Raw genomic sequence first — 25,810 nt, 5'->3', positions numbered from 1 at the left:
CAAACACCAAGAAACTGCAGCAAGTTATGATACCGATATGAAACCAATTAAATTTACATGGCCACCTATTACCATCCCTCCACCCCACCCCAGTCTTCTCCTTCCCCAACAGGCTCTGACGGCCACTTACCTTCATTTGTCCTGTTTACTTTCCCCCTATGCTTTCAGCTGGCCCACTGCCTCTCCCAGCTCACCAGAGCCGCAGCAGCTGCTCCCAACAGCCTGTTCTGTGGGACCAGGCATGAATATGCACAAACTGGTATTTTCTAAGGGACAGGCTTTTCTCTCCATCTCCTCCTCCGTTAGCCCACCACATACTAGTGTATTCTGGGGATGCAATTGCCTGTCCCCCTCCTCACATCCCAAAGCAGTCAGACTGGAAAAGCCTCCATCAATCCTTCTGTTATTTGCCTGCACTAGGGCTGAGAGAGCACAGTAGTAATGACACTGGCTGGAATTTTCAAAAGGAGAATGAGGAAGTTAGGCATCCAACCATCATTAAAATTCAATGGAAAGTGGGTGCCTAACTCCCTCTCGGTCCCATGATTTTCTGCCCAATTCCTTAACCCTGCAAGACTAGTTCAACTGCTAGAATTGGAGGGAAAGAAGGCAGGCCATTTGCCTCCAAAATATACTGGCAGGAAGATATGGAGGCAATCAAGTCTACCTGGCCATCCCCTTACAAACCAAGATAGAAAGGGCACACCATCCCTTTACCAGGAGCCAAGAGAGAAAAGAAGGCCAGTCAGCTATTCCCTTGATCTACTTGAAGAGGAGGAGCACTGGGCACTACCTCTAGCGGCTGATGAGGGGATTGTTGGGAAGAGGTCCTGAGCTGAAAGTCAATGGTGTTTTCAGCAAGAGCTAGCGTCAAACAATTCTAGCCACAAGTTGTTAAGTCTGACAAATCTGTGCCTATCATTTCCTCTCTTTCCCCTACCAAAGATACCCCTAGGAAGTGCATGGCATCTTACCCACTCATGCAGCAAACTGGCAAAGATTTTACTTCTTTAAGTCTTTTGGTCTGAATTATTCTTATTTTATTTTTACCAGTTGAAATATGAAGTGAAACCAGTCTGATAAATAGTTGCAAGTGTGAATGAAGAAGTGTAAATATAATAACGCCTACGAAAGAATTTCTTTCCCCTTAAACAACAATTTCAACAGCTTGGTCAGAGAGGCAACTTTCCGGTTAACAGGGAAAAAGATTTAGGGAAGTAAAAAAGCATGTGTACCTTGCAGCAGCGGGTGGATCTGCAACAACAGATCATAGTTGATATGTAGCTTTCTTCAGCACTTAGTTTCAATTCATCTGCTACTCACGTGATCACTGGAGTTCACCAAACAATGGGGAGAGCTTAGCAGGGTTGAGAGAGTTGTCTGAGAATTAGCAAAAAAGGGTCTTTGTTTTTCTGTGCTTCTTAAAGCTTCTTGATTGGGTAACTTCAAGCATAGTAATCATTTAATATCTGGTATATAGTATAAGAGTATATTCTGTCATCTACTGGGCCTCTTCCACCTGCCATCACTTGAACTCTATCACCAATGCACAGTCGATTAGCTATTAGAGCCATTTATTCTAAAACTATGTTTACCAACTGTTGAAAAATGTGTCTTGTACTCAAGTCTCTAGTTTTACTTTTTTCTTTTTTTAAATCACCTGGGTATCTCAACCCCACCATGACAGGAAATTCTTCCTACCACTACATAGACTATACATTATGATTTCTGCCTTTCCCCCACTTTTTAAAATATCGTCTCCACTGTACTCTAATGAACGGGGCATGTTTAATGAGCTCTATATTCTCCCATCCAGCCATTTGCTCTGATTTGCTTTTATGTTCAGATTTAGGAAAGGATAGTCCAGTTTTGCAAACAAACCATAGAACAGTGTTGCTTGCAGGGATAATGTTGCTTAAAGTAGGCTAAAATGCAGGACTGCTAAAATTTAACACACAAGGGCTTCTTTGCAAATCAGAGAGCAGATGTCTGATCTCAATGTATAGTGACATATAATCAGAAGAGGCAAATGCTCTTGAGAATTCTAAAATCCCAAATAACTTTCTGAATCATTTCCCAAATAGCTCACCACAGTGGAAGAAAACAGCACCCAAATTAGAGATCTATGAATTGTTTACCACATGTCTGAGCAGCAGTGACTATCATTTGTTTTTCCCTGTCAACCCCACTTTAAAAAGAGTGTTTAAACAAATTAGTGAGATTGAATGCCTCTAATTTCAGCTCTCCAAAGAATCCATACACCCACCAAGCCTCATGTATTAAAGTCAAACAATCCGAAGCAAAGGCTATAGTCCTATCTTTGCATAGCCTGATCTAAATCCAGGGGGTTTGATTCACTCAGTTGAGAGGGCTAAATTACATTTTAAACAGGTAAAAAGTGGGACAGATGGAAGGAAAATAGGCACAATATTAAACAATGGAAGTAAACACTAATATTGTGGGGAGGAAAACATGGTTTATTCAATGGAGAAAAGAACATGAATAGTTAGAAACTTTGAATTAGTTTTGCAAAGCATCATATCAGGCAGTGGTGGTTGCATCTCGCCAAAATGTCATTCCTCCAAGACATGACAATCAGGGCATGGCTGAGGCAGGAAGTCACAGAACCAGTCTGTCCATCACCCGCAACATTTGAAGTGTTGGATTTATTTGGAAACCACATTTAAAACCACTGGAATGCTCAGAAATAAACCACCACCAAATGAGCTATTATAGCTGCATCTGCTATCACGAGTCTTATTCCAAGTATGTCAGCATTTCCACTTCCTCTGTATTTAATGCCTTATCCACATCACATCCCACTCAGCCAAAAGTTGGCACATAGGTTGCCAACCAAAATAGTCTTTTCTTTAAAGATTCAATGGACTCCTGACAATGAACTTTGAGGGACTGAAGCTCTGTTTAATGTAAAGTACAATGAAAGGCCTGAATTATTTCAGTACCTTGCAAGGTACCGAGTATAATTCCATGTGCAGGGTAAAATTCATGCAGCAACACAGGGTGCTCGGACTAGCCCCAATGAGTGGAATTGATGTAGTTCCACTTCACAGTAGGAAAGCAGCTACAAGTGGAGACTCTGCACCCATTGTGTATCACAGAGGTGGACTCCATACCAGACCTGTACAGTCCAGCATGAAGATGGCAACAGATTGTAGGAGGTTTATGACCAGCGAGTCCATGGTTATGTGGATCCAGTGATCACAAATGCATAGGTGGTAGGGTCACAGAGCAGAGGCTGCCTTCAACCCTGTCCAGGAATTAAAGATTCCCCCACTCCACCTCCTGTGTAGTTCCTTAGCACAAATCCCACTTGGCTCAAATCTACAGTTTTTGTATCAATTTAATTGTTTTAGTTCTGGAGTGTGATTTTTCTAAAAACTCAAAGTAGCTAAATCAGTACAGCCCTAGTATGGATGCAGTTGTACAAGTACTTTCTATACTGATATAAGTATAACTTATTCTAGGGAAATAATACTGGAATTGTACTATACTGGTTTCAAAGTGATATAGTTAGTTAAAGCAGTACAAAACTGATTGTAGACAAACACTTAGCCTCAGAGCAGGCTTGCGAGGATTTCACCAACATTGAATCTCCACTGACAGGCTATTCTGCAAAAAAAAAAAAAAAAATTAGTTCATGTATAAAAAACCTGCATAAATCTACTCGGACTTTCAGATGCGTAGATTGGCAAAAAGTAACACAAACATAATATTCTGAGAGTTTCTAATGCTTTTTTTGCCAGCCACTAGGCCAAAACTGATCATCCTAAACTTTTCACAGATAATTAGCCTTTAAAGTGAAATAAATAACTTTCTAGTGTTTTGATTTTTTAAAAACACGTTTTGAAAGTCATTACATTTGAAACTAGCTACCATACACGTGAGAGGGTATTTTGTAAAGTATGAGCATCTTGGAGAACTAGTAGGGACTGAGAAGCTTGAACAGACCTCTCAACTGTTCCCCATTGTCTCAAATTTCATTTAAAAAAAATTGAAGTCTCTAGCTGCTTGGGTTACAAAGAAAACCTCCAATACTTGTAGAGCATGGGCAATGCCAAAACTGGGGGGGGGGGGGGGGGGGGGGGGGACTCTACTTTCAAACTTTTTGGAAAAACAAAGGTATATTTAAGTTAACAGCCCTCCTGCACAGACTGTCATATGCATCACCTGCACTTATGCGCCATTTTTTCATGCTGCACACATCCAACTACCAGAGCGTCAGTTCTCTGGTCCCAATATCCAGTGAAAGCCAATTTCAAGTGTACTTTCTCCCATGGGATTTTCTCTGAGAGATGATGATTTGCCTCTTGGTCCCTGAAGTGAAGTCACAAATACGTTTAATGAACATTGCAAGCGTGATTTTTTGCCATCAGCTTAACTACAATTTTCCTATGACACAGATCCACTGAGGATGGTGCCCAGAAACTTTTGATACCTGGACTTCAATCGGACTTAAATTCCATGGCAGCTGAGCCATATAGAAGTCTAAGACGACTTTAAAGACCACCTTGGACAAACTGAATTTTAGGGCTATTAGGGGCTGGTAGAGGGTAAAGGCTAAGATAAGGTATCATTCTGCATAGCGCTAAACAGCAAAGAGATCAGTACCTACCTCATGTGTTCAGCATAATTTCAAACCATCTCCAAGGAAATGTCCATGAGAGAAATGAGTTAAATATCTATTCCCAGTATTTCTAATCCTGATATAACCCAAAAGGCTTGAAGGTTTGCTTGGGGCCCTTCCTCAACTAGTTTACCTAAAGGGCTAATTAAAAAGAGTGAGGGCTAATCTATTTGCGATACAAGGGCCCTCCTCCCCACACTTTAAAAAAACAAAAACAGAAAACCACACACACACACACACACACCTGCCCGCACCCCCCAAGTTGTATTTACATTTCTTTTTCAATTGGCAGAACACACAAATACTTTAGACTGCACAATCACCAAGGGACTGAACGCAATAGAATGTTGGAACTGACCTTTCACTATAAGCAAAATGAGTTTGCAAACTGGAGTATATAATCACTACTTGTGCAAGGGGGGGGGGGGGGGGGAAGGGGAAGGGGAAACAGGGAAGTAGCGTATCAAATTCCTTCAACAGGCCCTTTAACAGACATGTCCTGCTGCTGCCAACCAGTTCTTAGAATATCTAATTTTTCATGTTTCAGAAACAATCTTATGTTAAAGTAATTTATACAAAATACTTCAGATTTTGGGGAAAGATGCTAAACAAGAGACACTAAAACAAAACAAAAAAAGAGAAGTTTGCTGCAGGCATTCTGAGCACTGCAAAACAGAGAATATCAACAAAGCCTCCCTTAGGTTGCTCTATCTGTACTGGTGACAGACAGGCTTTGGGAACCCAGTTCAATGAGTGTTTGAAAAGGAGGTTTTAAGATCCACCCATCTCAAACAGTGCTATCTTTTGTCTGTCTAAGGATTATATTACTTTAAATCCTAACCTCACACAGTAACAAATTCATCATCATCATACAGGGTTGGTATATGTGTGGGTGTTTTACATGAGAAAATTTCACAGAGGTTAGATTTAAAATTTTCTGGCAAAAAATAATCTAAATTAAAATTGATGTTATGGCTTTTTTTTTTTTTTTTTTAAAAAGGCAGAAAATAAATCTGCATGCAGAAAAATACTAACAGAACTGGAAATTATTAGACATCAATAGTTACAATCACCTCTCCTCACTTTTGTTCCCCATACTATAGTTTATATTTTTAATATAAGCAAAATATTATGTACAATATATTTTGAACATTCTGAATGTATGCTTGGGCAAAATAATTTCAGCGGTTGAGACTCCTAGATCACTCCTAATAAGAATTGAATGTCATTGTATTTGCCATCTGAAAGGTAGTTTCCCCCTAGATTTGTATTAAGGTCTCATTTTACTATGGAACCCTATGCAACAATAATTTGGGCATTTTTCATATACATATTCACTGGACAGATCTCCACTGGTAACTGCACCCTTGGCAAATAGAACTTTGCCTAAGTAAATTTTTTTTTTTTTTTTGACAAGGTGAATAAAATATTTGTTTTAGTATCATTGATCAGAGTAAAGGGTGGGCAAATCAGCTTTGTGCCCAGATTGGTAAAATTTCAGGATAATTTTGCACAGCATAGGAAGTGTAGATCTAAGATTTCATTTATTGATCTGATAAACATGATCCAGTCCAAATAGGTAGTGATCATGTCATAATCTGACAGTTGTTTTGTACCCAACAGTAACCTAATGGTCCAGAACAACGTACTAGCCCCATAGATCAATTGAAAGGTAGTGTCTTGGTCCGCTGATGTAAGTGCCTGAAGGATGAGAACATGGGATGACGGAAGTTCTGGTTGAGGTTCCCACATCACTACAGGGAGCTCAGGTTGGGTTTCCACTGGGAAACCCCCATGAAACTAGACACTGCAAGATGTACCACCCAGTAGGGGCTAAGTGGTGGTCCCCTGCATCCCACTAATTGACTAATGCCAGTATATAAGCCAGGAAGCCTGATCCGGCTCAGCTGCCACTCCAGTGCTGACTACAGACTACATTAGGATAAATGTACCCTAATGCAAGCGCACAAATGGCCTTCAGTTTTTAAAGTTTGCTGCAAATTCTGCTTTACATCTAACAAAATGTAAGTACAGCCATCAAATTAGAGGTGCTTATATATGTTGACTATCAAGCATTAAAACAATTTATAAGATGACATCTATTGTTTAGAAAGGACATCGAAGTGGTGAGTCAAAGGATCAAGAATTGGCTCTAAAGATGTAGTGCTGGAACTAAGTCAATTCTTTCTGGCTTTTCTGTTTTTAAATAAAATCTATTATTCCAATCCTTCCCAATGTGACAGAAGCCAGTGAGTGTAAATTTAATCATTTGAATGATAAATCAGAAATAAGCAGAAAAAAGGGATAAATTCATCAAAGTTGTGAGAATATTCTAGGAAAAAAGGAATTTCCTGAGGTAACTGTCCTTGACCCGGCTCTTTAATCGAGTGAAATTTCATCACTTTATCTAATATCATGCTTCATGCTTCAGGCTCCCAGCAATTCTATTTTAGTGTGGTCTAATGGGCAGCTGACACATCCACTCAGCACCAGACTGCATAATACGCGCTGACACACTGTGTGGTGAGCACCCTATTGAGAGCTGTTTATTTGTGCCTGGCAAGGAAAAATTTCATCCAGTAAAGTCTCCTCATAACAATCTCAGTCTCAGTTTTCAGGGCCTCCATGGACTTCACATTTCAAGAGGTTCAGAAGCACTTGCAGGGAATTCAGTCACTTATTTGGGTGGCTGTACATTATCTGACTTTAGGTGAGAGGTTGTGAAAGCACCAGTTATGGTTATCTGAAACCTGAATCTAGATAGTGTAATGAAGAGTGTCATTCTAACTGCTTTGCAGGCTGCTCTTCTCAGAGCCCGATTCAATTTGATATTCTGAGGTTAACGCACTGTATTGGGATCGAAAATCGGAATGCACACGAAAAGCTTTTATATTTATTCAGTTCAGTAAGCATGGCAAACTCATCAACAGCTATTTGTACACTGTAGGCATGGTGGGATTTACTTTGATGTTCTGATTTATGCTTGCTATTTTTCTTGCAGTATTACTGTAGAGTAGAAAGGCGCTTAAAAAAAAGAAAAGGAGCAGACTTGACTCAACACAACAACAAAGGACATCATCATAAAGCAACACAAGAAAATAAAGGAATGACAATCAGAGAGTCTGGTTTTCCATCCTAGTTAAAGATCAAATTCACTAGATATAGCAAAAAATGCATTTTCTGTACATGCATGGGTGTAGTTAAATATATATAACATGCACAAGCATATGAATATGTTGGGCACGCTCTCTCTCTCTCTCTGTGTATATATATATAAAATAAAGAAAATAGACATTTCTAAGCTGTAATATAATTAATCACACACAACATACCCCATACAAGATATTCCCCACACCAGGACTCCCCACCAACCCTGAGATCACTCCTCTGCAGGGTCTACTTTATATGGCAATTGAGCTGATGAAAGTATTAGACACTCTTTGTCATGGGACAGGCAGGGGCAGAGCAGCCTGGTAATTGCTGAATGGGGTGCTCTCTTCATCAGGATTTCATGTGCACTCAGGGGGTTCAACATCAGTTAACGTGTTGAGCTTAGATGGACCATCAGCCCATATGGCTACAAATCCAAGCTCTCACTATTCCTTGAAAAAGGAATTGCCTTGTCTTTGTTTAATGTTAGCCTTGAAGTGGTCTTCATGGATTCTGAAACCCACATCTCACCAAGGTGAAGGACAAAAGAGAGTTCCCGCTGTTGTTGCTGCTCTTGTTTGGCTGGGGCAGTTTTCCGCACTGGTCTTCTGGATCACTTTCATCGAACACAGCACTAGAATCATTTCCTCCCTGGAGTGATCACTTTCTAATTATTCACAATCACATAGATTAAAAAAATAAAACACAAACATTACCTGGAGAAGGCAGGGGCAACTTTTGAAGGGGCACACCCTCACTCTAGCAGAGAGTAGACTAACAAATTCTTCTGAGCTCATTCAGCACTAACCAGGTGCACGTGTAAAGCTTGTTCTGCCCGGAGTTGGAGAGCTGGAAGGGGGGGGGGGGGGGGTGTTACGAAGGGAAAGTCACACAAGTCAGTGAAGAGGGAGATAATCTCAGGCCTCACTGTCTCTGAAACTGCATAGAGCAACTATAAAGCAGGGTGCCCCAAGAGGAGGCTGGAGATAGCTAGTATAGACCCCAGCTATAGATGCTGATAGGCAGTATTTAGGGGATTGGCTTAAGACAGATCACCATTGCCTTTTTTTTGGTTTTACTCTGATTCCCCCCTCTCTCTCTCTCTCAAGTGCAGGGGGAGGGAGAGAGAGAGAAAGGGAACCTCTCTTTTGTTTGGAGAACCCCTTGTGTTACAAATAGGGGAAGGACATTATAAACAACTTGAATCGGGGTGCAGTATGGACTCAGGGGAGCTGCTTCCAGAAGATTCCTTAATGACTTTTCACTTGAAGGAAAAGTACCTTTATTTCAGGTTTTTTCCTTTGGAAAGATGACTCACTGCATGTTTCAAGTTCCAGCTAGATAATGTATCAATCTGTGCCATTCTGCTGGACTGAGAATTTAACAGCAAATTCCAGTTTTCAATGTAGAGTATAATAATTGTGTGTGCGGTGGGGGGGGAAGGTGAGGGGGTGAAGAGGAGGATATTTTTAAGTGATTATGCTTTGAGAGGAGGAGGAGGAAATCAAGAGAGGAAACAGAGCTGTTATCAGCAAGTGGATGGAGAGCAATAGCAGCTCATGGAGAGTGTCCTGATAATCATCTGTGTGCCATTTATCCAAATGCAACATAAAGGAAAATATAAGCAGTAGATGGAAGGGAGGCAAAGGAACAATCTTCCTTTGCTGCTCCATCTCTGAGCGAACAGCCAAAATGAAAAAGCAGAGCAAAGGAAGAAAAAAATTCTAAGGGTACTTTTACTTGAGATTGTACCTGAGAGCAAGAGGGATGTGACAGCTAGTGGTAATGAGTTTAGACAGAAGTATTGGAGAAAAGCTTTCGTGTAGATCTATTTTGTTTGGTTAGATACTATAGGTGAGGGATGGGATTTTTATTTTGTCTGTTTAAAAAACCCAAGTAATTTATATAAGCTTGATTTTGCAATATTTCTCTTGCCCACGCTGTGGACATTATAGCTGGCATATGCAGTCCTGGTTTTGTCTGCAATCTCTGCATTAGTAATTCAGTGATAACAATGACACTTGGAATAGGTGGGGATTTGTACTGCATTTCCTCCAAGAACAATTAATAAGCCAAAAACCTTGAATAATGCAACTAAAACCTTCCTAAGGACCATGCAGCATAAGGGCCAGTGAAAAATTCATTCATTTTGGCATTGAAGGCATGTTTCATAGCAACACATACAGTTGTATAGATGCTGCTTTTTGGCTAACTAATTCCATAAATAATGAATTTAAATTACACATTAATGAATGAGGCCCCAGGTCTTCAATATGAATTCAATAACAATCTTTCCTCTGTAATGCTTTAGGTGACGGTCCCCAAACAATTTAGATTTTCATAAGGGAGTTATTGTGTATATGCACCAAAGGAGTATTATACATTTCTACAGGACAAGAGATTAACTATACAAGATATAATTAAAATCTGTATAATGGTTGTTCTAATATCCATGTCTCAGTTTTTAATTCTAATATCCATTAAAAGGTATTAAATTTAACCTAGTAGTTATATTAATACATTTTGTTTGGTATATAGTTGTGAATAGCTATTTACTGTGTATTTAATAGCAGTGTTATATGAATAAGGCTCCACTGTGGCTTTAACCACTTACTAGCTTTGGCAGCAGTGCAGAAAAGTAATTGCCCCTCTTGCCCCACCCCCAACCCAAACTCCCAGGCATACATAGGAAACATGCAGCCTACACCATACCTTATGGGTGCAACACACTACCCCCCCCCCCCCCGCATACGCTAGTGTCACTGGATGAGACAGATGGGGAGCAATACCACAAATATTCCCCAGTCCTGCCCACTTTAGCCTGTACCACAGAGGTTCCTGGAGAGAGCAGGAGAACACAGGGATTGCAATTGAGGCTGAGCACTATAAGACGCCTTGCAAATCATCCGTTCCCATTGTGTCCCCCTGCACACGCCAGTCACAACATGATTCATGCATGGCATTTTTTCACATCCCCCAGAAATACCAGGCTTGATTTGCAAGGTGTTGAACACCTTCTACTAGGTAATGAGTGACCTCAATGTCCCAGCTCATCAAGGTCAATATCCATCTACATTAGATAAAATGTACCAATGGAAGTTAAGGGTACTAAGCACTATTCAGGAGGCACCAAGGATTTTTCAGGATCAGTAATACTTTTGCAAAGAAAGAATCAGACCGAGACAACTGTAATGGCCCATTTTCAGGAATGCACTAAGAAAGATTTTGGCGACTGTCCCCCTTGCAATTTAAAGCATGATAACACTATTGTATTATTGTTGTCAGGGCAGCAGAACATTTATTAAAAAGATTTTTGAGTAGTAGTGATAAATAATGTATTAAGTAAATCAGGCTGATATTAGAGGACTTAGCAACTGTAAGACCTGGGAAACTTCAAAGTGTACAGAAAGGAATGACAAATTAGCTCACAGACCCCTAATCAGAAAGGTGCTGATGCATTTTAAACAATGAAAGAATCAAGCTTCAGATTTCCAGGATACATTTGTGTCCTGTGCTAATTTGATTATTAAAGACATGGAAGCAATTTGTGTTTAACAAAGGCATTTGGACATGGGTCAGGGGTCTGACTGTCCTAGCAAAAATGGTTATTTCATAATTGTCCACGGTGGGATTTTTTTGTACTTCCTTGAAAGATCTGTTCTTGCCCATTGTCAGACACAGGATGCTGAACTAGAAGAGCAGATGGTCTGCTCTGTTGTGCTTATTTAAACAAATATTAATTTGGTCCTTTACCTACCTACTTCACCCAAAAAAATCTTTCAGTTCTTCTAAGTTAGTGTTGCCTAATGGTTAGAGCAGGGAGGAGTTCGGAATCTATCTAGGTACTTAGACAGTCACATGGCTCCCCTCACCATAAAGCCTCCCACGTATTCATGGACTCATCTTCACCACACCCCTATTTGGTAGAAAAATGTTATCCTCATTTTATATATGGGGATTTGAGACCAACAGTGAAATCCTAGCCCCATAGAAATTAATAGAAATTTTGCCACCGACTTCAGTGAAGCCAGGATTTCACTAAGAAAAAAAATAAGTGACTTGCCCAAGATTACACAGTCTGTGACAAAACCAGGAAACAAACAATTCTCCGAGTCCCAGTCCTCTGCCATAACCACAAGAGCATCCTTCATCACTAGGCTGTTCCCAGCTCAGCAACTGACTTCTTCTGAGGCTTTGAGCAAGGTTTCTGTGCTATGGTTTCTCACTGATAAAACGGTATAGCAAAATGTACTTACCTACCAGGGGTAAGGCAACTTAATTAATGGAGTGTAAAGCACTTCAAGAATCTTTAATGAAGGATACTAGAGAAGTGCAAAAGTATTATAAATTATTTCCCATAGGTATTGTAAATGCAAGTGTTTTTGTAGAAGCTGACATTTTCACATACATTCTGAATTGCTGCAAAAACCCCAGCTTCATTGCATTAAATATTTAGCAGGGTTTGGTTTTTTTTTTTTGGTTTTTTTTTTTTTTACAGCAATTCAGTATATATGTGAAATGTCAACAGCGTTCATTTGTGGCAGAGATTTATCCCACTGCAGAAGACAATGGGGAGGGCCAACCTGCAGACAAATACCCCTTCCTCTGAAAGAGAGCCTTTGGGGTTACTCTCCCCTATACTATAGGTGTTCCTCTGCTCAGTGTTTTAAAGGCAGACAAAAAAAAAAAACCCATCACCCTCCCTCACAAAACATGACTCATGCGAATATAAGATGGGTGAAAATACAGCCTCGACCTAAATTTGGCAATTATCTAAATGAGGAGGAATCACCATTGTTAAGTGTTTGTGATCTGGGTGATTATATGCTTATACACATGCACTATTGAACAAACAAACAGACACACAAATATCCTAAAGCATGCATGCAGTTCACTGGTTGTTCACATGACCTACATTGGCCACATGTACTTGGAAGATTTGACTGTACTGAGAGATGCGGTTTCCTATTTTTTTCTTCATGAAAACCTCTTGAGGTGAATTCTACCAGTACAGCCCAGTGGAAAGAATTACTACCATTGACCACTATATGCGAAAAAATTCCTGCCAGTGTATGTTACCTAAACTTAATTCTATTTTTAGTTACTAGATGTGCCCATGTGCTTTCTTTTGGCTGCTAGGTTCACCTCCACACCAAAGTCTGTGATCTCAGTGTAAGTATGTTGCGCTCCCTTAATCAAAGAACTTTCAGCCTATATTCTTTGGCGGTCATAATAGCTAGATTTTTCTACATCTCACCAGCAGCAAAATGCCTGAAACTTGGTGTAATATTCATCATGTACATCACCATTCACCCTACAGGAGACATACCTCCTCTCCACAGTAGACACCAAACATCCCTAATAATTATAGGGGAGCACTTCCTGTGTGAAAGATTTGAAGTGTTCTAAAAATCTTTATACTTATCTGAATTGTCTTGAAATTTACTGTGCCTGATGGGAGTTCTGTGTAACACTCATGGTCTTAGTTTGGGGTCATTTGAGCAGGGTTTCCTGAGATACAAATGCTTGCTTCCTTCCTTCCCTCCCCCTCAAAGAGTTTTACAAAATCAACAGGTTCTTCTAACCTCAGAATACTTCAAATCATGACCCTTATCACCAAGGGAAGACTACTAAGGAATCACATAGCAACATTTAGCTCACCACAGCAGCACCTCAGCAGCCAATATAGAAGATAAGTGTTCATTCAGGCAGTTATGTTAACTCCTTAAAAAAAAAAAATCTGTTTAAAACAATAGTTAGAAAATTCACTGACAAAGAAGCTTAATTAACACGGATAAGGATGCCCAGTGGTACCTCATGTTCTTTCAGAGGGTTCAGTTCCACCAGATTCAAACTTCTGCAAACCAGGAAATACAGAATTAAGGTACACACCAAATCAAACTTAACTCTGCCCTTGATGCCCCCAATATACCCCTAGCACAAATATTTACATTCTGCCTTTGTGGAGAGCAGTCAGGAAACATGGCACGTGACCACTATTTGATAGAACAACACCTTTTTGTTAAGGCAGAACTAGTGTTTAGGGAAGGTGCACTGAATAGAAACTATCTTCACCTGCCACTCTCTCACACTCAGATATTAAGCCTAGTCCCCCACAAACGGCCCCCTCCCTACGACATTTTGTAACCTCTTCCCACAGGATTCAATTTAAAAAAACTTTCACTTACCCCATCACAACACTGTCCTTGTCTGCCACCTCAATGCTGATAATCCCCAAGGCAAGAAGACCCCAGGCACCACTCCTGACTCTCCGCACTATTCACTCCTGAAATGAGGCAAACTACATCCATCAAGGTACACAGCCACCTGTTTCCCTTGATCACACACAGGAGTTGAGAGGCAAACAGAGCTGTTACACTATGGAGGGGGCTCCCCCACCCCCTTCTCACCCTTTTGCCAAGTTTCTCCAACTAATCCCTCAGCTATTCCATACATCTTGTCAGGAATGAGGACTTGCAGCTGAGCTTGCCCAGGATCCTGGCAGCCTATGAGCACAGCTGAACCACATTAGGGCCACCTGACTGACCCCTCTGCCTGACTGGTCAAGGAAGTCAGGGAGCCTGTTCTTAAGCCCAACAGCAACAACTGATTTCTGGCTGCTCAATGCATATGCTTATAGTTGCTATTTCGCCTGTGCCTATCCTATCTGAGTGTTTGCTCTGATTGTGCCTTTTTCCCCACCGTTGCACCTGTCCTGCTAGCCTGCTCCAGCTCTGTTTCTCTACCCCTTCCTTCCCTACATCCCTTGATGCGGCTTACTGGCTTCCTGACTCCAGCTTTAATACTGGCTTCAGTTCCTGACTCCAGTTCTGACCCCTTGGCTCTAGTTACTGGCTTCTAGTCCAACTATGGGGCCTGACTCCTCCTGTCTCAGGCAGTGACACAGCTACACCTAACAGTGAATGCAGCTAGAGAGCATGCAGGTGGTTCCCAGCAGCTATTGCTAGCTCCTATGAGGCAGAGTGAAAGTACATGCCCAAACACCCTTAACTCTATTTCTTGGTTATCAGAGGTGAGAGTTTGGCTGAACTTGATGTTCTGCAAGGGAACAAGATACCACCAGGAACCTTAACTTGGCATTAATTAAGTTTTGGGGTAGTGGGTTTTTTTTGTCAGTGAAAGAATATTTTATAAGACTAATTATTAAGTAACTTAAAAGGCAGCAAAGAAAACAAATTAACTCATATTGGGGTTAAAATTTTTGCTCTAACAATAGTTAAATCAGTGGATCAAGCTATCAAAAGAGACTGTGGAGCAACTTCTATTGGAGCTATATTCAGGGCTGGATTAGGTACCATTCTACCAAGGAGATCTTAAGAATGATTAAATCAATTCTTCCACACCATAGATGGATAGACCAAGTGAGCCTCACAGGCCCTTCCACTCCAAATGATTCTATGGTGCTCTATTAAATGTAGGTGGGGGCAGGGGGCTGGGATTTAAACTTAGGGCCTAAAAAAGGCACATGGTCAGAATACTTCTAATAACCTAGCTCATTTTTTGTGGTTAACATTCATTTTTACCTGCGAACACCAATATATGCACGAACAAACCCTTGCAGTCTTTGACATAGAATATCTCTCTGGAGTCCTACATTTTGTTGGACAGCCTGCATTTTCGCAATTTTTTTGGTAGCATCCTGCCATGAAATCATGCATTGTGGTACATCTCAGTCTCTTGGTCTTTTTTTCACCTCAGCCAGAGATCTGTTCTTGACAATAGCAGGTTCAATCCATTACCTCTGACTCAGTCCATTCTCTGTTCAATCTTTGGGTTACAGAAAGAATGGAGAGCACTAAGAGGAAAGTGGGGGAATGATATAAAATGAGAAGAGATAAATGATATTCCATATTTTAGGTGCCAATGTCCCACATATTTTAGGGATATGTGTATCCACATATATGTTAGCAACATATTTTAGGTATATGTATCCTTCATTACTGGTAGAAGATAGAGAAATGCTAAGACGACAGGAACTATAATGTGATTGCTCATAAAAAAATCCTAGAATTGTATTTTGTATTTCAAAGTGCAGTATTCTTGATGGGCAAAATTCTGAGGTCCTTAACTCAAACTCCCACTGCAGGAAGTTAAAGCCAATGGGAGTTTGCCTGAGCCAGGACTGAGTAAAAAGTGAGGAAGGACCTTTTTTACTAGTTTTGCGTGAAAGAGTTATGAACTGGTAGGTACCCTATCTCCCCCTAGCCGTCTCCTTTATCAAAACACTTCAACACCCGTTGATCTTTTCATGCTAAAATAACAATAACAATAAACAATCATTCACAGTGGCATTTCACACCACCCATCAGTTAAGGCGCCTGAAACAGGAAGCACCATTTTCCAAATTGAAAATGTTTGAATATGCTGTCAAAAAGCCTCTCAGTAAATGTGTTCCATCCAACAGAAACAAACCCTGTGCAAACAAATCAAGTGGTGCAGAAATCCTTTGCACAAGATGATAGGCGAGTCTTCCATGCTGACACTGTATGCGAGCCAAGTTTTCATGTACTTTGATGGCTGACCTCCAACTCCTGACATATTCATTATATTCCAGCATGTTGGTTGCAGATCACATTGAAGTGATGACAGCTACAAGACAGCCAACGAGGAATATGGGCATTCTGGCAACAGGTGGCCTTTCACTTGTACTGGAAAAGTTAATCTAGTTTATCATCAAAGTGTATTATGTTCAAGGAGTGTCATGTTTTCAGAATTCTAGTGACAGATCAAATAGAGGAAGCATTCTTCCATGGAATGTGACATTTTTTCTGGACCAAACCTTTCAAATTGATTATGCTTGATTTAAGTCAGTTAAAAAGTTACTATTTCAGGGTTTACATTACTCATTCCAAATTACAGTCAAAGGTGGAGAGAAGTGCCCATGCCATATTGTATGCAGCTCCAGGCCCACCACCTACTAAGCACTGTGGAAATCAACTGCATCTCATAACGGTGTTTTCAGAAAGTCCACATCTCTCTGTGAAAAGGAAAAGATAAAATACCTGCAAGTATGTGAGTATCTTTGTGGCATGTACCCTAATCTACAAATTCAGTCCTGGAAAAATCTTATCTAGCTGCATCCTTTTTGCTTGTCTGTTTTAACAGACTGAGAAAATGATATGTAAAATAAAATTATGGCAAACTCCTGTAATCTATAAGTAGGGATGTGGAGTAGTAGAGGAAGAGAACTCTTAGCCACCTGGCTTAATTTCACTCTTGCTTTTAGAGTTAGGACAGAGAAGTACTCCACCCTCACTAGAGCAAGGATGCATTAAAAGGGATGCAATTCTTGGCTCTAATTCAAAAAAGTTATCTAAACATTCCCCTTGACTTCCATGGGACTACAGTTGCTCTGTCAAAACTTTTATTGATGAAAAATTAGAGGTTTTGATGAAATTATTATTACTACAAAAAGGTGGTCTTTCCACAGAAAATTTCAATTTTTCATTGAAAAACTAACACCCAGAAAACAAAATATTTCAGCCCAAAACAAAAATAGTTCTGTTTGGAAAAACCGGCGCATTGCCTCATGGGAGTTGTAGTGTGGTTATCTTATTTCTCTATGGGCCAATATACCTCATCAGACTACATCTGCCATGATGCACTGTGGCCAAGGAGTCCTGTGTTGCACCATCTCTTTTTGACTTCTAGAGGGGACAGCCATGGTGCATCCTGGGAAATATAATCCAATCAGGGAACCTGACTTGTAGAGGAGAATAGGAGATTGAGGCACCTAAACTGCAATTCCCATGACGCACTCTGGCAGTAATTCCAAATAAAAATAATTCCACATAGCCAAAATATTTTATTTTTTGAATTTACACTGAAAATAAAGATTTCCCTTTTGACATTTGATGAAAATTATTTATTTTTATTTTCCTCAATTTTCCAGAAGGGAAAAAAATGCATGTTTGATTACCTCTAAATGGAACCCTTTGTGTGCTTAAAATTAGGTATGTGCTTAAATACATTGCTGAATCAGAGTCTGAATACAGTTCAGTGGAGCTGCAGTCTTAAAAATCCAAGAGTCTTCATAATAAGGGAGAGCAATTCTTATGACAAAGGTAAATGTTAATGAAGACGGTCAATAGGATTCTTGCCTTTGTTTTCACATTAACTGCACCTGTTATTTGAAAGATTCAAAAAACGATGAATGACCAGATGGGAGAGGAGCATCTACCACCTGTCTTTAGCTTTCCGAGGAACAATTTACCTAGCATATTTTTGAAGCTAAAAGATATTAAGGAACTCATTTCTCTACTAACACTGTCTTTAAGGCATTTCAACAAACTCAAAAGACTAAAGTACACATGAATATGCTATTTCACATAATGAATGGGAAACTTGTAGCCTGTATCTGTTGATTGACATTTATTATTTTATTTAGATATTTTGCTTGTACATTTTTCTGTTATCGTTCAGGCTTCACCATTACTTCTAAATAGCTTTACACACATTTTTATTACGGGGAATAAAAATACTTTAAATTGAATGTTGGGCACATATTTGGCTCTAATAGTTTGAGAAACAAGGAGACGTGTTTCAGGCTTAAGAAAACAAAGAGCCCTAATGCCATGAGTAGTGACGCTAATGAACTACTTCGAAGAAATACATTTCAAGCACAGGCATAAAGTATCAGGTGAAATGAAGTTCAGGCTTCTCAGTCTGAGATAAGCAATATGTACGAAGAATTCCAATTTCTAAAGAGGAACACATCCATATCACCACCTCTGCCTGTTATAAAGACTATTCCTCCCCCCCAAAGGGGATTCAGGGCCTGCGTGCTTGAGGGCTGCCAATTTTGATTGGATGTATTTCTGGAAGTTTCATCATATGACAATCTTTAAATCCTGGAGACGCCAGGACAATCATAAAATCATAGAATATTAGAGTTGGAAAGGAGCTCAACTAATCCAACCCCCTGCTCAAAGCAGGACTAACCACAGCTAAATCATCCCAGCCAGGGCTTTGTCAAGCCACAGATGAAAAACCTCTCAAGATGGAGATTCCACCACCTCCCTAGGTAACCCATTCCAGTGCATCACCACCCTCCTAGTGAAAAACTTTTTCCTAATATCCAACCTAGACCTCCCCCACTGAAACTTGAGACCATTGCTCCTTATTCTGTCATCTATTACCGTCAAGAACAGCCTAACTCCATCCTCCCTGGATCCCCCTTTCAGGTAGTTAAAGGATGCTATCAAACCCCACCTCATTCTTCTCTTTTGCAGACTAAGCAAGCCTAGTTCCCTCAGCCTCTCCTCATAAGTCTTGCACTTCAGACCCGTAATCATTTTCATTGCCCTCTGCTGGACTCTCTCCAACTTGTCCACATCTTTTTTTGTAGTGAGGGGCCCAAAACTGAACACAATACCCCAAATGCGGCCTCACCAATGCCATTTAGAGGGGAATAATCACTTCCCTCGATCTGCTGGCAATGCTCCTACTAATGCAGCCCAATATGCTATTAGCCTTCTTTGCAATAAGGGCACACTTCTGACTCATATCCAGCTTCTTATTCACTGTAACTCCCTTTTCTGGAGAACTGCTGCCTAGCTCATCGGTCCCGTCTGTAGTTGTGTTTGGGTTTCTTCTGTCCTAAGTGCAGGACTCTGCACTTGTCCTTGTTGAACCTCATCAGATTTCTTTTGGCCCAATCCTGCAATTTGTCTAGGTCACTCTGTATCCTATCCCTACCTTCCAGGGTATCTACCACTCCCCCTAGCACTCTACCACTACCCTAGCACTCTACCCCCTAGCACTCTACCACTCCCATCTGCAAACTTGCTGAGGGTGCAATCTACCCCATCCCCCCGATTCTCCAGTCCTGGAGGGCTGGCAACCCTAATGCACTTACCTCCCAAAACTAACTCATATAGGGGCTTCTCATTTTTCTTATAAGAACTGAACCTTGGATTGGCAATACTGGTTATCTCCAATTTACACTAGTGTATCCGAGAGCAGGATCATGTCCAGAGGCTCTAATTTGTTTCAGATTAAAAGAGAATAGAATAGTTTAATTTAATAGAATTTAATAGTTTTTCAGGATACATGCCTGTTTTTATTTCTCCTGCCCTCTGCCTCATATTGAGTTGGCCTGAAGTCCTTGCAACTGACTTAAAAAATGGCTTATAAAAAAGTACGTTACATGGGCCTCTTGCTGCTTTTTGATCTTGCACTGGTGATCCTAAAAGTCAGAAATCATAGGGAGTAAGGGGAGGGAGAAGTTGTGTTTTTAAATTTTATTAAGGTCTTCCCTATTGCTGCCTATTTCCCTCTTACTAACCACATATGGGCAGCAAGAAGCTAGATGTAATACTGCACTAAGGTACCAGGTAACTTCAGGGACCTGACTGACACCAACTAACACCTTAGAAGTACAACTGCATGTAGTTCTATAGCTTGCATGTATCATGACAGAACCAGAAGTCACCTATAGTGAGAATTTTGAACCAACCTGGAGAGAGACTTCTGCTCTTGTGGCTGGGGAGCTTAGAAGGCATTATATTAGCCCTCCAAAGCAGACATGGTGATGGCAAGCCTCGGTTTTGGCTTTCACCTCCACAGAGATCAGACCACACTGGTCATGGAGAAGGCCAGCAAAGAAGATTTAAAAGGCTCAGTCAAAGCCCTTGATGCCTTTCTTTAGACATACGCTACACTGATTTAGGTTAGCACCATATAAACCCTATTGCAGTTCAATACACGGCTCAGGATAAAGTATCTGGCCCCATGGGGTGGTACAGAACCCGACCACTACACTTGTGCCAGCTCCCGCCAGGGGTAGATGGAGGGTGCGGGGGAGAAAACAAGGGGCTCAGGCTCTGCTCTTTCTCCCTTTCTAAACATTTTGAGAGTCTAGGTCCAGTGGCACAACGACTGGGACTGTGCAAGTTGTTCAAAGAAAGAAATTATTGTAGTTGTGCAAAGAGACAAGGTGGACAAGGTAATATCTTTTATTGAACCTACTTCTGTTGGTGAGAAAGAGAAGCTTTCAAGCCACACAGAGCTCTTCTTCAGGTCTGGGGAAGGTACTCCCAACATCACAGCAAAAGGCAAGATGGAACAGATTGTTTAGCATAAGTAGTTTGCACACAGTAAGAGATCATTCAAGGTAGAGTGGCTTGTTAACGCTCTCACCAACAGAAACTGGTCTAATAAAAGATATTACCTTACCCACCTTATCTCTCTAATAACCTGGCACCAACATGGCTACAGCTACACTGTAGTTGTGCAGGACAGATTTAATAAGATACTATTAAGAGCTGCATACAGAGATAAACACAAGCAGCAATTTGCAGTGCACAACAACCAGAAGTTCTGTTCATCCCAGGAATAATGCTACATATTCTTGAGCAGTGTCTATTGGCACCTTACAAAGCATTCCAGTGACAGAACTAAGATGTACTAAAAAAGACATGTATGATATGATTATCTTACTCATTCTGTGTTTGCACAGCACCTAATTCAACGGTGTCCTGGTCCATGACATTGTGAAGGTGGCTTAAAACTAGATAACAATTCCTGCAGGATTTTGAATATTACGGCAGCATAGCTAATGCTTTGTAAATAGAGATTTCTACAGGATTCTGCAAAACATGAAAGTCTTCCCTAGAGGATTCTTCAGCAATTGTCTCGCTCTCTCTTTTTTTAAAGCTTTCTTCATTGTACACCCACAAGAGCTGAGTAAATAATTCATAGTTAATCATTTACATGAAAATTTTAGCCTCTCTCTGTGAAGCTTACGGCTTAAGTTTATTCAGCATTCAAGAGTATTCACTGAATTCTTTGTTTTGCGAACAGTTATAAGAGCAATTAAGTTGGAATATTTGAAATTTGAGCTCTCTCTATCGGATTTGATTGGACACTGGCTCACATGATGTTTCTGTTCCCTGATTGGATGTGTAACTCTTAGTAGTAGGTTTCTAGTCCGAATGATCATGATCGTACATCGTTTTCCCACGAACATTGAATATTTGTTTAAAGTTCACTCTTTCTGCAAATATTTTGGCCAGTAAATCACTCTGCTAGAACCTTTGCAGAAGCACAGACTTAGGCTTTGTCTTCACTGACACAAAGGTGGTATTTTTACAGCAAGATAATTAGAGCGGGATAGTTGTCTCCCAAGTGCAGACAAGGTACTGGTAGTGTTTCCCGTGAGGTAAAGCAGTAGTCTGTCAAAGTGCACAACAGAATTTTTAGTGTGTGGTAGCAGGGTCCACATGTCCTGTTAGCATGTGGCAGGCTAGTGCACTATAGCTTTACTTGCCGGCTTGCCACACATTAAGTCTTTGTGTAGAAAGGCTGTCATAAAAGGATAAAGCCATGATCTATCATCCAGTCTGAGTAAGAGGCAGCATGTTACCCTGACTGGAGCAGTCTGAAGGGGGAGATTGTGACTCGGGCAATTACCCTCCCTGTCTCCCTGCTGCTCTGGGGAAGGAGTAAACTGTGACAGATCTGTATTCTGCCCAATGCACGAGCATAACTATATCACCAGGTCTATTGTGGGGGATGGAGCCAAGGCTCCATACCCTCCGGCTCACTTGCTTGGAGAGGGGATGTAATGACTGCGGGGCTTGCTTCTTCTCCCATGCTGCTGGCCTGAAGACATAAAGGGACATCGTGTTCCCCCTTATGCCCCTGCAATGTGGTGCTAGCAGGGCTGAATTTGGCCCACAGTAAATTTCTGTGTTTATTCCAAAGAGCAACATCTGAGATATTTACCCAGCTCTAACACACACACACACACACTCTCTCTCTCTCTCTCTCTCTCAAAAATATGCCTCACAGCCTTCAACTAATATTATGTCACACCTCACAGGTGATCAGGCAGCGAGGGAGTTAAGGGAGCATAGAAAAGCCAGAATTAATCATCACAGTTTTTGCTTAGTGTCACTTTTTATAGCAGAATCATGCCAGAAAAGTGGATAGAGACTTAATATATTAAGCGTCATCCCCTAAACAAAATTAAAAATTATTTTGTAAAAATCAATGCAGGTATATGAATGCTTGCTAATGTGTCAAATGACTACAGCAATTTCATGGTCTGAGCTTCCAATGGTTCTGTGACATTGCCACTAATTTTTCTTATTAATAAAAATTACTTTTCCATTCCATCACACCTATTTCTGGAGGTATGTGCTGAGGAACTGCTGTACAGTAACTCAAATTAGATACAGCATGTCCCTGCTTAATTTACTTCATGCTGTTAATTACCCTTCTGGAGAAATTTTAATAATGCCACATTTAATAATCTTTATCTGTCTTTGTATAGTATAGGCGCATGCACGCACGCACGCACACACGCACACACAGTGAAACTCAGTGTTTTGGCACCTGACTGACTACAGCAAACTAAGAGTTTCAGTTAAGATGTTGGTAGATTTATGCTATATATAGCACAAACATTGACTGGTTTTCCAGTCACCAACAGTAGAATATTGCTGAGGAAGTTCCCTAGATTATGCTTTAATGCCCGAAGTCACAAATGCTAAGGGAAATACAGTGCCATCTCAGGAATTATTTTTCCTCAAAGTCAAGGTTTTCATTGCTCTTTGCTTTTTCAAAACAAAGGGATCAGTCATGCAAAATCATCACCTATAATCCTTAGTACTGTGAGTCTTCTGATTGGCTTCAATGGGGTTGCTCAGTGTGGTAAGCAGTAGGGCTCTGATTCATCATGGTACCTATGCCCATGAGTAACTTTAAGTGGATTTAAAATTACATATTTAAAATTATATGAATGTTTAAGTACAATGCTGAATCAGGGAATATGCTGGTAATGTGTTTACAGATTGGGCCCCTAATTGGTATTAAACTTTTGAGGTTCTTTTATTTCCACAGCGAGCTCTCTGGGTACAAGGTAAATTCTCATTCAAACAACTTCTGCAGTAGTCTACACTCTCCACACTCTAGAATGTATCCCAGACCACTTTTCTTCAGCCATCCAGTCATGTCCAATATAATCTGTTTCTTTCCCCCTTTCCCCCACATGTGCTATAGATTAGTCACACTGGTTGGGCAATAGCTTTTGCTATTTTCTGTCACAATACAAGACTTTAACAGGTAGGAATGCTTAAAATAAACTTATCACTCACAACCCACACATTTTATATGGAGGTGATATACATTCATGTCCTTAAAGACTTCAGTCTTACCAGGATAGGGATCGTCTTGTCTTTTTTTCTTTTAAACATATTTCATCAATCATAAAGATGAGGAACAGACAGTAGTATATTAAGTATTGAAGAGAAAAGTGCACAAGATGCCAATAAGGAAGCAGTAGGGAGGATTGGAATAGATTCCTTTATTTTGCAAATATCACAGATTTCTTGTAGTGTTAACCCATCTGATTTCCTTCTGAAAACACTCTGTTCTCAAGAGCTCTATCTAGTGTATTTAATTATACACTGGCTTTAAGTTACCCAACAAAAAATAAATGAATATTGTTTAAGTGTCAACAACGTGCCTGGTGCTGGACAAAATACAGATAACCAGACAATCTCTTCCCCTGGCAAACATACATTGTAGCAGTCATTCAATACAAAGTCAATACACCTTCAGAAAAATAAAAGCAATTTATCTAAAGTTTATTGTCAAAGTCTAATTAAGCAACCATAATAAATTGATTACAGAATATGACATCAAGAAGTAACCTGAAATAAAATCTTTCACCTCGTACAGAGTAGAGAAGTTAAATATCACAATACTTGAGTGAAATCTCAGTAAGCCACACCACCACTTAGAATTATGAGCTATCGCATATGTCTTCTGCTTTATATTATGACTTGCTGTGGACTGTGGGAATTTTTACATCCTGATCAGAGTTAGCAGGAGAAAGAGCTAGTGCTTCTTTATTACTAAATTGAATCTAATAGCTTTGATTATTACACTTCTAGTCGAAAGTTTGGTTTACCACAAATTCCATTTTCTCCCGTATGTGGGGTGGCACAGTTCCCTTTTAGTTCCTTTATGATTACAGGTCTCTAGCATACATGAAATGAATCTTTATTCAGATACTTCCTCCTCCTTTAAAGGAATGTGCTTTGGTTCTATTTTTGTTTATCCATGTATTGTTTGTAACCTATTTAGATTAAATTCAGTTCAGTTCCACATTTGATGATGACCAGTTTTGTTCTTGATTTTGACTGTTGTAGTGCCCTTTCTGCTCTTCATGCAGCTCAAATGGAATTTAACTGGTTGATTGCCTACAGAACACCACCACACTAAACAGTCTGTCCTAAAGGGCTTTTTTCCACTTGTAGACCTTCTTTGATTGGTCTATTCAAACATTCTACTTGTCCATTTGCATATGAGTAATAAAGAAAGGTTCACTTATGGGTTACACCATTCATAGTCAAGTAGTTCTACAACTCCATGGATGTCAGTACTACTTTATTATTGTTACCAGTGTTTCAACAAGCCTTCTTTTGACCACATTCACTGTTTATGCAGCAAATTTTATGATGATTTCCATGCTAGCAGAAGATGAAACCATTGTCTTGTGTATCTTAGAATACCAATCCGCTAAAATTAGTGCACATCTTTTAGGGACTGACTAACTGTCTGATGGCCCCATTATGTCAAAAATCACCTTTTCACTCAAAATGGAAATCCTACAAATTTAATGTAAGTGATGCAGATGCTTTTTTAGAAGCTTTTTCACCTAATGAAGAAAGTAATTTCAAATTTCATTATCTTATTTGTTTGTCCACATGCTGCCACTAGATTTCCTTTGTAGGTGCAGCTTGAGGAAAGACATACTGATACGTACAGACCTTCTGTATAATTTGAATGAAAGAAAATTGCAGGGATTTTTATGTGACATTTCCTCAGTACTTCCACATACACCAGGGTTAAAAGTTTGGCCCCCTGAAGCCAAAGGGAAAACTAGCGCTGATTACAGTACAGCCACATGGCCAGAAGGTCCACTGAGCATGTCAAAGAGTGACTGCGAATCTCTGTAGATGTTTCCTTTATAGCTGGGGATGC

At 40.2% G+C, this 25,810-nt stretch overlaps 1 long non-coding RNA gene across 4 annotated transcripts; it reads right to left on the bottom strand.

Moving 5' to 3' along the window:
• Nucleotides 1-2,306: 2,306 nt before the first annotated feature.
• Nucleotides 2,307-14,201, bottom strand: LOC137166702 (uncharacterized). Of its 4 annotated transcripts, XR_010923768.1 has the most exons (5): nt 13,984-14,201; nt 13,610-13,652; nt 13,457-13,519; nt 4,189-4,335; nt 2,307-3,630 (listed from the first exon to the last, which is right to left on the bottom strand). It is a non-coding gene; the product is annotated as an uncharacterized lncRNA (long non-coding RNA). The 4 variants fall into 4 exon arrangements; XR_010923770.1 differs by lacking the exon at nt 13,457-13,519; XR_010923769.1 differs by lacking the exon at nt 13,610-13,652.
• Between the last annotated feature and the right edge of the window lie 11,609 nt (nt 14,202-25,810).

This window comes from Emydura macquarii, unplaced genomic scaffold (assembly GCF_026122565.2).
Source record: "Emydura macquarii macquarii isolate MOO-44397 ecotype Brisbane River unplaced genomic scaffold, CSIRO-AGI_Emac_v2 contig_2897, whole genome shotgun sequence".
Lineage (NCBI taxonomy): Eukaryota > Metazoa > Chordata > Testudines > Chelidae > Emydura > Emydura macquarii.
This window is presented reverse-complemented; position numbering and strand designations above follow the sequence as displayed.